This window comes from Ambystoma mexicanum, chromosome 7p (assembly GCF_040938575.1).
Source record: "Ambystoma mexicanum isolate Mex_15411 chromosome 7p, UKY_AmexF1_1, whole genome shotgun sequence".
Taxonomy (NCBI): domain Eukaryota; kingdom Metazoa; phylum Chordata; class Amphibia; order Caudata; family Ambystomatidae; genus Ambystoma; species Ambystoma mexicanum.
In genome coordinates this window covers 699,621,534-699,634,211 of record NC_090939.1, presented here as the reverse complement: position 1 = coordinate 699,634,211, position 12,678 = coordinate 699,621,534, and the positions used below count along the sequence as shown (strand labels likewise).

At 46.3% G+C, this 12,678-nt stretch overlaps 1 protein-coding gene across 3 annotated transcripts in view; it reads left to right on the top strand.

The window, feature by feature from the left end:
* HTR1F (5-hydroxytryptamine receptor 1F) overlaps window positions 1–12,678 on the top strand; it is a 3,723,175-nt gene that overhangs the window by 608,275 nt on the left and 3,102,222 nt on the right. The gene's annotated exons all lie outside the window — the stretch shown is intronic.

Below are 12,678 nucleotides of genomic sequence, written 5' to 3'. Positions count from 1 at the left end.
TTTGTGTTCATTAGTTTTATCACCTGGGAAGGCGCCTGCTGTCTGGATAGCAACCTCATGGCCATTAGAAAATACTTAGTTGGAATTATTTTGGCATCTCTTTCCATACTGATGTTCATTCGCTCCATGAGCTTTTCTGCCCAACAGTAAAAATTAAATTCAATTAAACTAAATCCATGGCCTTTAGCTGAACCGTGATGCTCTGCAACTGCCAACACTGGCATGTTGCAATATGGCCATCCTCTTGCTTCCTGCAACAATTAACAATCCTACTTAATGAAGTTCAACCTACATAATGAAACCAAGCCCCACTTACCTGCCCTGTTACCCAGAAATATGTGTGCTAACTCAAGTTCCCTCTAAAAACAACCCCTCTGCGCGTATGTTTTTTCTGCACCACCTCCACCCTATCAACTCCCTAATGTGTGGCCCAACCATATGTATATTCAAATTGTCCAATTATGTCACAAAAACACATGACCACCACAGCGCTACCCAGGCCTAAGGCCTTGCTAAAATATTTTTCATTGCCTGTACTTTCACCCCCCTCTGGATGCTGGATTTGCATCTTTACAACTGTAACGTCCAGTTTCTCACTGCGCGTCAACTGAGATGGACCCTTTTTGGGGGGATTTAATAACCTCATCAACTATCACCCAGGAGTAAAAATTGGGAAGGCGGATTTGATGATGCTTTTATGGGTCCAAACAAAGGAACCTTGGGACAAGAAAGAACCACCTCCCATACTGTCACCCTCAAGTTTTATCGGGGCACTGGCTAATGAAGAGAACCTTTTAGAGGACTTAGGCAATCATTTCACTGGCTCATCATTGGATGAAAGGGAAACACAGGATCCAGAACATTTGCAACATGATGAACTGCCATTTTTAAGAGCCGGCTATACCTGCCAACAAAGAACTTCAACTCGTGGCACTACATCAAATGCACAATGCACCTCTTGCAGGATATCGTGGGATAAAGAAAACAACAGAATTGATGAAACAATATTGTTGGTGGTCACACAAAGACAAGCTGCTCAACATACATACAAACCTTTTCTACATGGACCCGATGTAAGAAAGATCATCACAACCCTAGGGTCTCCTGCATCCACTTCCTATACCTCTATAGCCCTGGCACTCCATCTCAATGGATTTATAACAGAACAGCGGGAGACAGCGGTTATGGTGGTGGTGGACTTGCTTATGAAAATGTTCCATTTCATGCTTCTCACCTAGCTTCTCAAAGCTGCAGATCTTGCTAATGCATTCGTAACCAACATCGTACGACTGCGTGGAGTATCTTTGATTATCATCTCCGAAGGGGTAGCCAATTCATGTCTCAATTTTGGTCCTCCTTTGCACTGCATTGGGAGTGGAGGTCCGTCGGTCGACCACATACCATCCCAAACCGATTGGCAGATGGGGAGAACAAAACAGATTATGGAGCAATACTTGCACTGTCAAATTATACAAATGGACGCGGAATAGATCGGTCTACGATGGGGAGCCTAGTTTGCATATAACAACTCAGAGCAAGAGACTAAAGTGTTTCCCCCATTTCTTGCCTCATGGGGATTTAAACCTAAAGACACAGAGTTTAACATGACCCAGCCCTGCAACGTGAAAGAAAACCCCAGGAAGGCAAAAGAAGCCCATATGAAACAGGCGGACGGACACCGAAGACAACCTTAAAGTATCAGACCAGGAGATAAAGTGTGGCTCAACACACGATATCTACAGCTTCAGGGACTTTGTCAATTCTAGCCCCGGTATATTGGACCATTTCAGGTGATAAAGAAGATAGGGCCAGTGACCTTGAAACTGATGCGTCCTCGTTCTCTTGACATACACCTAGTGTTCCACGTCTCCCTAGCTTAGATGGCCCGATCCAATCTCCAGTCTCACCCAGCACCATCCCCAGAAGTGGTACATGGGTTTGCAGAATAAGAAGTCAGGTTAATTCTAAACTCAAAATGAGTAAGGGGAAGAGTCTATTGCCTCTTGGATTGGTTAAACTTTGGTCCTGAGTACAGTTCTTGGGAACCCCATCAGCAACATTTGAACTTGCAGGCTCATTCGTAACTTGCATGTGCAAAACTCACACACACACCGGGCACGACATGATGAATTTTTGGGTCTGGGTACTGTCATGAAAAGGCTATCTGAGCAATCCACTATCTGAGCAATCCGCTATCTGTGCAATCCAGGTGGAATGGCCACACATGTGGGGCAGCAGATTGCACACATGGGAGGTCATTACGACCCAGGCGGTAAGTACACCAACTTTACCACCATGGTGTAAACTATGTTTACACCATGGCGGATGGCGGATTTACCGCCCCATTCCAAGGTGAGTGGGGCGGTAAATCCCCATTTCCCATTTACCCTTCCCCATTCCCATTTTTGCCCCATAGGGCATAATGGGAGTGGGGAAGGCGCTAATTACGGCACCGTAAATTACGGTGCCGTAATTAGCACCAAGGCGGTTTAGCGCCATGGATTTTAACGTCTGCTGAAAGCAGCTGTTAAAATTGGAATCAGGCGTTAAGGGTTAACGACGGCGTTAACCCTTAACGCCTGAGTTGTAATGATGGCCATGGCTGGAAAACAGGGCAACAAATACTCCATGCCCAACAGAGTCATGCAGGTCAGGCCTCTCAGAGGCAGAGCTTGGGACACTACGAGAGGATGGCAAATCCTGCAAGAGTTATGCAGAAGCCTATTTAAGGCCTCGCCCAGTGGCATGCGTTGCCATTTATTCCAGAACACCTACCTAGAAATACCAGCCATAGGATTCCTGTTGCCGCGGTTCTTGCCCCTTCGATTTTGCATCAGTGCCGTTGTTTGCCACCACCTTGCTCCTCCGGTAGACTGTTCAACTGTAAAAAGGGGAAGATAGGACACAGAAACACGACACCAATGTTAGCAACAAGCGCAAACACATTTTCTCATTTACAATGCTGCCCTGCAGTGCCCCTTTACCTGACTAAATTCAGTTCCTCTGATTCACTGAATGCATTCCGGGGGGAGGGTGGAGCTAGCTGGCTCCTTAAGGCTCATCTCTGCCATTACAGTTCTTCTGCCCTGATTTACATAGAGACAAAGATGCAGATTATAAATAAAGTGGTCTTCCCATATTTTTGCCATGCTCCGAACCTCAAAGAAAACTTAGAAACTTTATACCAGACATCACTGGACCTTACTACATATCGAGGGGACTTCATCTTCTAACGTGCCCCTTTATGGAACACCAGAACTGTGAAATCACTGGACCTGTCTATTCTGAGGTATTTGCTTCACCGTTGCTGGTTAAGGCGGGGCATTGTGGATACCCCCTCATCACTACAGGTATACTCAGGATAGCCAGAAGGGGGAAAGGAAGGGAGGCTTAGGCAAAACATGCAGGGGAACAGAAAACCAACATCTAATTCTGACCTCACTACAGGGGGGAAAACATTAAGGACTCCAAACAATGCCTGAGGGTGCAAGCCCCACATCTCTAGAAAACTCTGCCCTTCATCCCCATTGAATACTCACCAGTCTGTTTCTTTATCAGTAGAATGGGGTACTGATCATAAAGGACAGGCACCCTCAGAGGCATTCCTTTGTCCACAACACTCGTGGGAGCCAGAAGCCCAGGTGGTACATCACACACTGTTTCTAACGTGTCCTGGACATTTATTTTTATTTTGGTTAACTAATCAAAAAGTGGAGTCCGTGTTGGATCCCAACCATTTGCCACCAGTGTGATGAAATAACTATGGCTCTGCAGGAGTACAGGGATGACTAGTGATTTATAATCTCTATCTCTGCCTCCCTCTACTAGTAAACCAGAAAATATCTCAATATTAAAAGTGAACGATACATCATCTTCATCTCTTTAAGGTAGCTTTTGTGCCAGAAAATAGCCAATAAACTTTCAAAACAACAATAATACTGAGGTACCAAATTTAAAGAAATGTCCAATCAAATCTCTAAAGAAATACAAGACTTTAATCAAACTAAAAAGGCAGACACATTCATAAAAATACTAAGAAAAATACTAAGAACCCACCCATATAATAAAATATGCAGAATTTGCAAAGTTTTGATCGAAATGGACACTCTAGGTATTGCAATTATGATCAAATGTAAGTATCTGTCTTTTTAAAAGGTAAAGGATGGGTTCTGAGTTACGTCTTGGGCCCATAGAACAAGGCCTGGGGAGACAGAAGCTCTGCAGATAAGTTAACACATTCTTTGTGGAGTTTGACACTTTCTGATGCATTGCATGTGGAATGAGGGGGTCTAGCTGGTTTCAATAGAATTCAGTAATGCAGTGCAATTCAATAAGTACCAAGGGAACTTGGCTCAAAGAAGCTTGTGACAGAGGTTATATTTGGGTTGATGTTAAATTATCTACTACTGTCTCGTCTCTTCTTGTCTCGTCTGCTTGCCCCCCTTTCTGTGTCCTTCCCTATTTTTCCCCCTGCACCTACCCCCTCGTACCCCTGTCTTCTTCTATCCTCTCCGTATCTACTCTATGGTTCTCGCTGTCTGTCCTATCTTTTTTAACTGCTTCTCTATCGACCATCCTGCTCTCCTCACTAAATCTGGTAGGAAGAAGTTTAAAAAGGACATCCTGGTCTCCAACCGAGCCCTCCCTATTGCAGACACCTATTCCAGTGCTTCCTTCAGACAAACCCTCATTGACATCCTCTTTGTCGTTCCCTCGCCAGATGTATGGACTCTTCATATGGTCTCTGTGCTCTCTCCTTTTTCTTCTTCTCCCATTAATGGTGGCACCCAGTTGGAGGCCCTCCTGGCCTCCTTCCACTCCTCTAAGGTCATCATTAATCTTTACCTGAATGGACCCCGTCTTGGTCCAAGGCCCTCAGGCCAACCTTCTCCTCTTTGATAGACGCTTCAAGCGCCTCATCAATTCCTTCTCTTCTCCTGCTGTCCCCTCTCTTCCCTTCACGGCTTCCTTGACTCTCCCTGCTACCTCCTCCTTGGCTACCTTGCCCTCTCCTCCTTCCTCTTCTGCCCCCCCCTCGGGAATCTTCTACACCTCTGCAGGTCATACCTCTGATCTGTACCCCTCCCTGAAAGTCTTTCAAGGATGGCAACCTTCTCCATATTGCCACTCTAAACACTTGCTCAGCTGTCAAACACTCCTCTGACACCTGCCGTCTCCATTAAGAACTTGCGCTCAATGTCCTTGGTCTCACAAAGACATGGTTCACGGCCAGCTCTGTCATGACCTTTGACACTCTCCTCTCTGATGACTACAAGATCCTCTCCGCGCCCAGGTCCAATCGTTCCAGTGGGGGTGTAGCCCTGATCTTCCCTGAGTGGATTCCTGCCTCTGTCATTCCTACGCAGGCCTACTCCTCTTTCGAATGGCTCATCTGCAAGCTCTCTCTCTCTCTCTTAGCCATTCCCTTACTGTGGCCACCATCTATCATCCACCTGGTCAGATCTTCTCCTTCCTCTCTGAGTGGGTGGACCTCTCTTCTTCCCTCCTAATCTTGACCACTCAACTCCTCCTTCTTGGAGACTTTAACATCCACATGGAGGCTTCCTGTCCTTCCTCCAGACTCTTTCTGACCTCTGTGACTCTCTCTCTCTTTCTATTCTTCCCTCCAGCCTGACTCACTCTGCAGGGCACATGCTGATGCTCTGATCTCTTCAGAACTTCCCATCTCTATCCCTCTCACCACTCCTCTCTCCTGGAGCGATTACTTTCTCCTTTCCACCCAGCTCACTCTCTCCACCACTCAGGCCAAGCTAACTCCAGCTATGCCACCTATCTTCTCGGTTATCTGACCCATGAAGTGTGTGTCAGTTGAGGCTTTTGCCGCCACTTTCTCGACCCCCCTCCCCCTTCGGCTGACTCGCACCCTGATGCAGCCCTTTCTATGCTCCACTCTGCTACATCTGATACTCTTGATGTTCTTGCCCCTGTCATGAGGATCTGTTGAAGCCCAAAGTCAAGTGCAACTCCTGGTACAATTCTGACCTCATCACCCTTAAACGCAAGTGCAGGGTGGCTGAGAGGAAATGGCATGATTCCTGTACATCCTCTGACAAACTGGCCTGCTGCCTGCTCCAAAGGCAATACCAGCTCTCTGTCCACACCAAGAAGAGAGCCCTCACCCAAGCCTGCATCTCTGCAGCATCCAACAGCTCTGCCAAACTCTTTAAAATCTACAAGGAGCTGGCCAATCCTGCTGCAGTCTTTACCTCTCCTGTCCCCTCAGCTCCTTTGCATGGACCTGGCTTCTCATTTCATCTCTAGAACTCAGGAAATCCTGTCCTCTCTCTCTTCCTCTCCTCCTCCTTCTCCTTCTCCCTCTACTCCCTGCTCTTCCTCTGGTCCTTCTGTGGACATCCCTCCTTCTCTGCCTTTCCCCTGTTCTCTCCAGACAAGGTTTTTAGACAAGTCTGATCTATGAAAGTCTCGTCAAAACAGGTTCTCCCCTGTTCCTCTAAAACCATCAAGGACCACATTGACATCCTGGATCCTGCTTTGGCTGACTTCTGTAACCATTCCTTCGCCACTGAAGTCTTCCCTTCCCCCTGAAGTACTCCCTTGTGCATCCTCTTCTTAAAAAACCCTCAGCTGACCCCTCCTGCGCTGCTAAGTACTGCCCAATCTCTATGGGAAAACTCCTGGAAAATCTGCTATCTCCCAGCTTAATCTTTACACTGAATCGGTTGGTTATCTCCATGACCATCAGTTTGGCTTCAGAGCTGCCAGAAGTATGGAAACTGCTCTCCTGAACATCCGTGAAGACCTGCTCTCAAACCTTGACTCCAATACCCCCTGTGTCCTCATCTTACTTGATCTCTCTTTTGCCTTTGACACAGTCAACCATGCCATCCTGGTCAATCGTCTCTGTGATAACCAGGGTATCACCAATCAGGCCCTGGCTTGCCTGACCTCTTGCCTCTCCAATCGACCCTCCCAGGTGCAACTTGGGTATTTCCTCTCCTCTATCTCTATCTCGACCTGTGGTGTCCCTCAGGGGTCTACCCTCTCTACCTGGCTGTTCAACCAATACCTGGCACTTCTTGCCCACCGCATTGCTGCTCTCTGCCTGAACTTTCAGTGCTATGCGGACAACACTCAGCTCATTTTCAGGCTCCCTTTCTCCACCTCCTCTCCCTCTCTTATTTCTGACTGTCTTTCTGCTATCCAGGAGTGGTATGCTGCGAATGATCTCTGCCTTAATTCCAGTAACACTGATATTCTCCTCATCGGCACACCTGCTCCTTCCTTTGCTTTCGCTCTCTGGCTGGCCTCCCTTGGCCCTCTTCCTTCTGCCACCTCCTTCTCTCCTCACATCTCTGGTGTTAGCTTGTGTATTTCAATCTCATATGATTAAGTGGATTAAGACATAGGGCCTCATTACACGGATGGCGGTAAGGATTTACCGGTACCGCTAAAATACCGGTACCAGTAAATCCTTACCGCCTTACTACGAGGTCCCTTTTCAGGTTGGGGGATTTAATGCCTGCTTTTTGCAATTTGCGGTACCGTAATTAGCGCCTTCCCCATTCCCATTGAGCCCTATGGGCCAAAAATGGGAATGGGGAAGGGAAATGGTGGAAGGGGGAATTACCGCCCCGCCAACCTTGGAATGGGGCGGTAATTCCTCTTTCCGCCAAGGCGGTGCCGGTATTTTACCGGCATGAACCATGGCGCTAATAGCGCCATGGTTCTCCGCCATCCGTGTAATGAGGCCCATAGTCTTGTGGCAATTGATACATCTGCGCCCAATTACGATTGAATTTGTTCGGTGCACATTATAAATGCACAAAAATCAGGTCAAATCTCTGACATCTCTAAGAAGTCACGCTACCAGCTTCACCTCCTCACAGGTATTCTTCCTTTCCTCTCCTTCCCCCAGAAGCTCACTGTCTCCAGAACTCTGGTTCTCTCTAGGCTGGACTACTGCAACAGCCTCTTTCTAAATCTGCCTCCTTCTGCTCTCCGCCCTCTGCAACTCATCCAGAACAGGACTGCAAGACTTGTCCTTGGCCTCAAGCCCAGTGATCATATCTCTCCAGGACTGAAATCTCTGCACTGGCTCCCAGCGGCTGCGAGGATTAAGTTCAAAACTCTCTGCATTGTCCACAAGGCCTTTTGGGTCCTGGGGCCTCAATACCTTCAACTCTCTCTTCCTAAATATCTTCCTTCTCAAGCTCTTCGCTCATCTGCCTCCAACCTCCTCATGGTCAGTTGCTTCTCCAAGCAACAAGTTGGTGGTAGATCTCCTTCTGTGGCTGGGGCCTCCCTCTGGAACAGCCTCCCTGCCTCCCTGAAAATTGAGGAGAACCATTGCTGGTTCTGAAAGCACCTCAAGATCTTCCTCTTTGCTTCTGCTTTCTCTCCTCCTCTCTCCTGAGGAACTTCTGACTGATACTGCACTGGTCACCTGGCTACCCTCTGATCTCGGCCCAGGTCACCTCCCCACCAGCTGCACACCTGCACTGCCTCCCTGGCAACCCCTGCACTTGGGGGCTGTTTCTGTATACCTACAGTCCCTCCAGCTCCTGACACTTGATGTCTGCACTCAACCCTGCACTTGCTACTAGCTGGCCACACTTTTACCTATTGTTTTATTTATTCTATTTATTTTTTACTGTTGATCCTATGTACTTCACTGCCCCCTGCCCCTCGCACTTTCCCTTTTCCCCAGCCCCTGGACTTGCACGATCCCAATGTCACCTGGCCTAGTCAGATCGTTGTCTCTGTCTTCCCTCTGTTCCCCCTCCCTTGCTTCGTCTCACCTTGAAACACTCGTGTATAGGCGCGTTATAAATGCCATATCATATCATATCATGTAGCTCAAAGCAATTGATAATTACAATGGGCACCACAGGCTACTTCATGTATTACTGGGATGCTTCCTGGCCATGCTCAGGTTCGCAGAGGTTAAGGTACGCCCTTATTTTGTCTTTCCCAGCCAGGAAATGTGCCAAAGAGCACTTTCAGGGTAGCCCCTTCCAGTCGGCAGTCTTGGGTATCAGTGTCTGAGCAGCAGTCAGGACGTCTATATTAGCAGGTCCTTAGTGTGCTCTGAAGCACTGTCCAGGTTCTCAGAGGGTAAGGTAAGTCTCTCGTTTGCCCTTCCCAGCCAGAAGGGTGGCCAGAGATCACTTGCAGAGCTCCCACTTCCAGTAGAGAGAGTCCTGGGAACTAGTGTCTGGCCAGCTTACATGACTTCTCCAGCAACACATTACTTCAAATGTTCCTCTGAAGGCTTGGGGGAGAATCGGAACCCCTCCTTGGAAAGTTTTATCTTCACTCTAGTGGAATTGGACACTGGGCCGGCTGTTCGTGATTAGCGTTCCAGCAAAATTCTTCTTCTTGAGCACAAAAATTCAACTCACCTTTGTGGTGTGATTTCATCATTGTTTCATTTGAAGCACTGGTCCCCAGGGGTATATTCTTCTCTCTTGGGAAGGTGTCAGTTCAGGAGACAACAGAGGAAGCATCTAAGACTGGACCCACCAGTGTATTGAGTGTGATACCTAGCCCCAGACAGTCATGCACAAAAGCTCTGCATAAGTCTGACAATAAAATTACATCAGATGGTGTTATGGGAATTATAACGACCACCACAGGCCACCATACCAAACCACATATAGCTTTATTACTATATTTAACTTCACTGCCATCCGACCTCCGGGATTTATATTTATATCGAAACTAGTTCTCTGACTTTCATAGGGATTCCTGCTTTTATTATAAACAAAGGCTGATGCATAATTTAGAATAACTTTGGTTCTAGACATGCCAGCAATGTATCCTTTCATATAGCCGCTAATGTGCCTATGCATTTGTAAACTGCAAGTACATTTGCAGCAAGATTGCCAAACAAAAACAAGATGATATATGTTAGTGAACAAATCAGCTGGGGCACTTATTTCCAGCAGCAAGGATACATGGAGTATCTTATATATGGTTGTTGGTAAGGGCACTTGTACATGCAATGGCCGGCAGGGCCATCTGGTACAAAGCAACAAACACCAGTTTTGAAAGCTCAGCGTACTGTACGAAATTGAGACCGTGTAGCAGTTCTGGCAGAGTCCATGTTCTTGAGCTCTAAAAATTGAAAAAAAATCTGTGAGATTCCCCTTAACAGATGGAAGTCCATCACAAGCGGTTAACACAGTATAGGGTATTATGAGGCACATACAACCATGGCATAAACCATGTAGCTTTATGCTTTGTGAGCCTGTAAAATGAGCCCCTGTTTGACACACACAAAGAAAACTCAATCCAATGTATGGCAAGGCAAAAGAGGGTGCAGGAAAGTAACCTCCATTTTGAATAATAGGAGACCTTCCTGACAAACAGCCCCATTAGAATTCGCTGGTACAGTAAAAGCAGTGGTAATGCAGCAGTAATTTAATTACTGCCACGTTTCAGCACCGCCATTCTATGAGTTTGTTGGTAAGGTGAGGGATACACCTCAAACACAAATCTGGAGGTAAATCCTTCACTTTACTGCCAAAAACACCAATTCATTCTGGTTTCCACTCACAAGTAACACGTTTAGTCTCATTTTGTTACCTCATTTTGTAGTTTAATGGGTACAAGACATGTTTTACAGGTTTGAAAACCCCAGCCCACGCAGTGGTCCGAGTCATCACTCACTTGCTTCCTGCCAAAAAAGATTACTCTGCGAATTTCGTGAGCGCACATATTTATGGGAGGAGACTGTGGATCCACCCTGCACTGCTGGGGAAGCCTATGTGGCTTGCACTTTAGGGGCCAGAAGTAGCCTGAAATAAAGTTGGGCACGCGAGGATTAGAGATGTTTCTACTTCAACTCCTGACCAGCATTCATGCCTTTTTTTTCTTGCCTTGGAGAAGGTCGTGTGTGACGTTGTCAGTTTTTCACACTGGCGGCCAAATCTCGAGTTGGCACGAGATAATTAGGAAACCTTGGCTTGTTGTTGCACAACCATATGAGTTTAATTTGAAGATTTATGCAGCGACGTAGGTGTTAAACTCGCTAACTCGCCACGTGGTACAGAGAAATGGTGCAGTGTTCACTGATGACATCCCTTGCTGGATTTGTGAACCAGAAAGGGGAGCTTCTTTGATTGTCCAGCTCCTCTCAAAAATGGATCACCATATGTATCATTAATATCAGTGTGTATAGGACCATATTACCAAATTACTGAGAATGCAAGCAGACGTCCAAGGCCAAATGATAATGATATGTTAATATACAGCACTTATGCTAAAGCGCTTTACATAGATCAAATGTACATACAATATCAGCCAACCTGTCTTGGTACTCATTTATTGACCTCAGAAGGGTGAAAGGCTGAGTTGAGGTGTTTAAGAACAGGCTAGATCAGAGACTCACCACCTGAAGTGCCCGGAAATAAACCTTTATGAGTCTAGCAATTATTTGATAGAATTCCAGAAAGACACATTATGTGTTATTCATATTCTTTCTTGTTTAGCATCACTGGTCACAGTGATACACCTGTGGAACCCGTTTTTTTTTTAGAGGCCTGCACAAGAAAATCAGCCACTCCAAAAATAAAGAGCCCCATGACACTGACCACAGCCCAGGAGCTTACATTTTTTTTAAAAAAGTAAAAAAAAATAAAAAAGTAAAAAACTAAATCTTTTTTTTAGGGGTAGCAAGGGAGACCACAAGGGTAGCAAGGGATACCTCAGGGGTCGCAATTGCGACCCCTGGCAACCCCAGAATGACATCCCTGTCTTCAGTGGTTAATTTCATGTTCAAGCCAGAGCAGGAATGGACTTTGCTGCTTGCACAATGAGACAGTGAACTGCAACTTGTGTCGATGAAGCAAGCATGGGTTCCAAATTTTGAAGCGTGTGCCACGAGCGCCACAGACCCTGAGTGCTTCAAAGGCTTTGTACACAAGCCAGTGGTGTAATACTTGGGCCCCTCCCTGCAAGCCATGCTGAGGGCCTGACCACCAGCTCAGTAACAGTGCACAGGACACGCCACACCCCGGACCACCACACATGCTCAATATGTATGATCATCATGCTGCTGAAGGGGCACACCTCGCACTGCTCTAGGTGAAAGATATACATATGTGTTTAAATCAAACCTTACATATTTCAACTAGTGTAGAAACAAGGGGACTGTGCTTGGCTCTGGGCACCCAAATGTACCAGCCATCTCTGTGCCTGGCCAGTATATGCCAATATCCGCCTATATGAACATTCTCTTTTTGGCTTTTCCCTTAACGGCAGTAAAAATCTCTTGTCGCAGGACGAAAACATTTTATTTCTGGCTGCAGAGATGCTCGTCCAATGCCCATACCACCATGTAAGAATGCTCTTCAATTTTGACCTCAACAGCAGAAAAACATGCAATGCTACAGAGTGGAAACATTTCCTTGTTTGGCTGCAAAAATGCCTCCACTCACCATATAAAAACACACATCATATTTATTTTAATTTTATTTATTTATTTGTATAGTGCCGGTAGCTTGCACGCATTAGGGCACATTTACATGAACACGTTAAGACAGATGAGATGTACAACAACCACACAGACTGTTAAGCTGAGAAGGGAATTATGGTCACTTGAACAAGTGGGTTTTCAATTCTTTCGAAAGATTAGGTATTTAGATTCAAGTCTCAGGTTAACAGGTAGTTTATTCCATTTGTGAGCTGCGACTA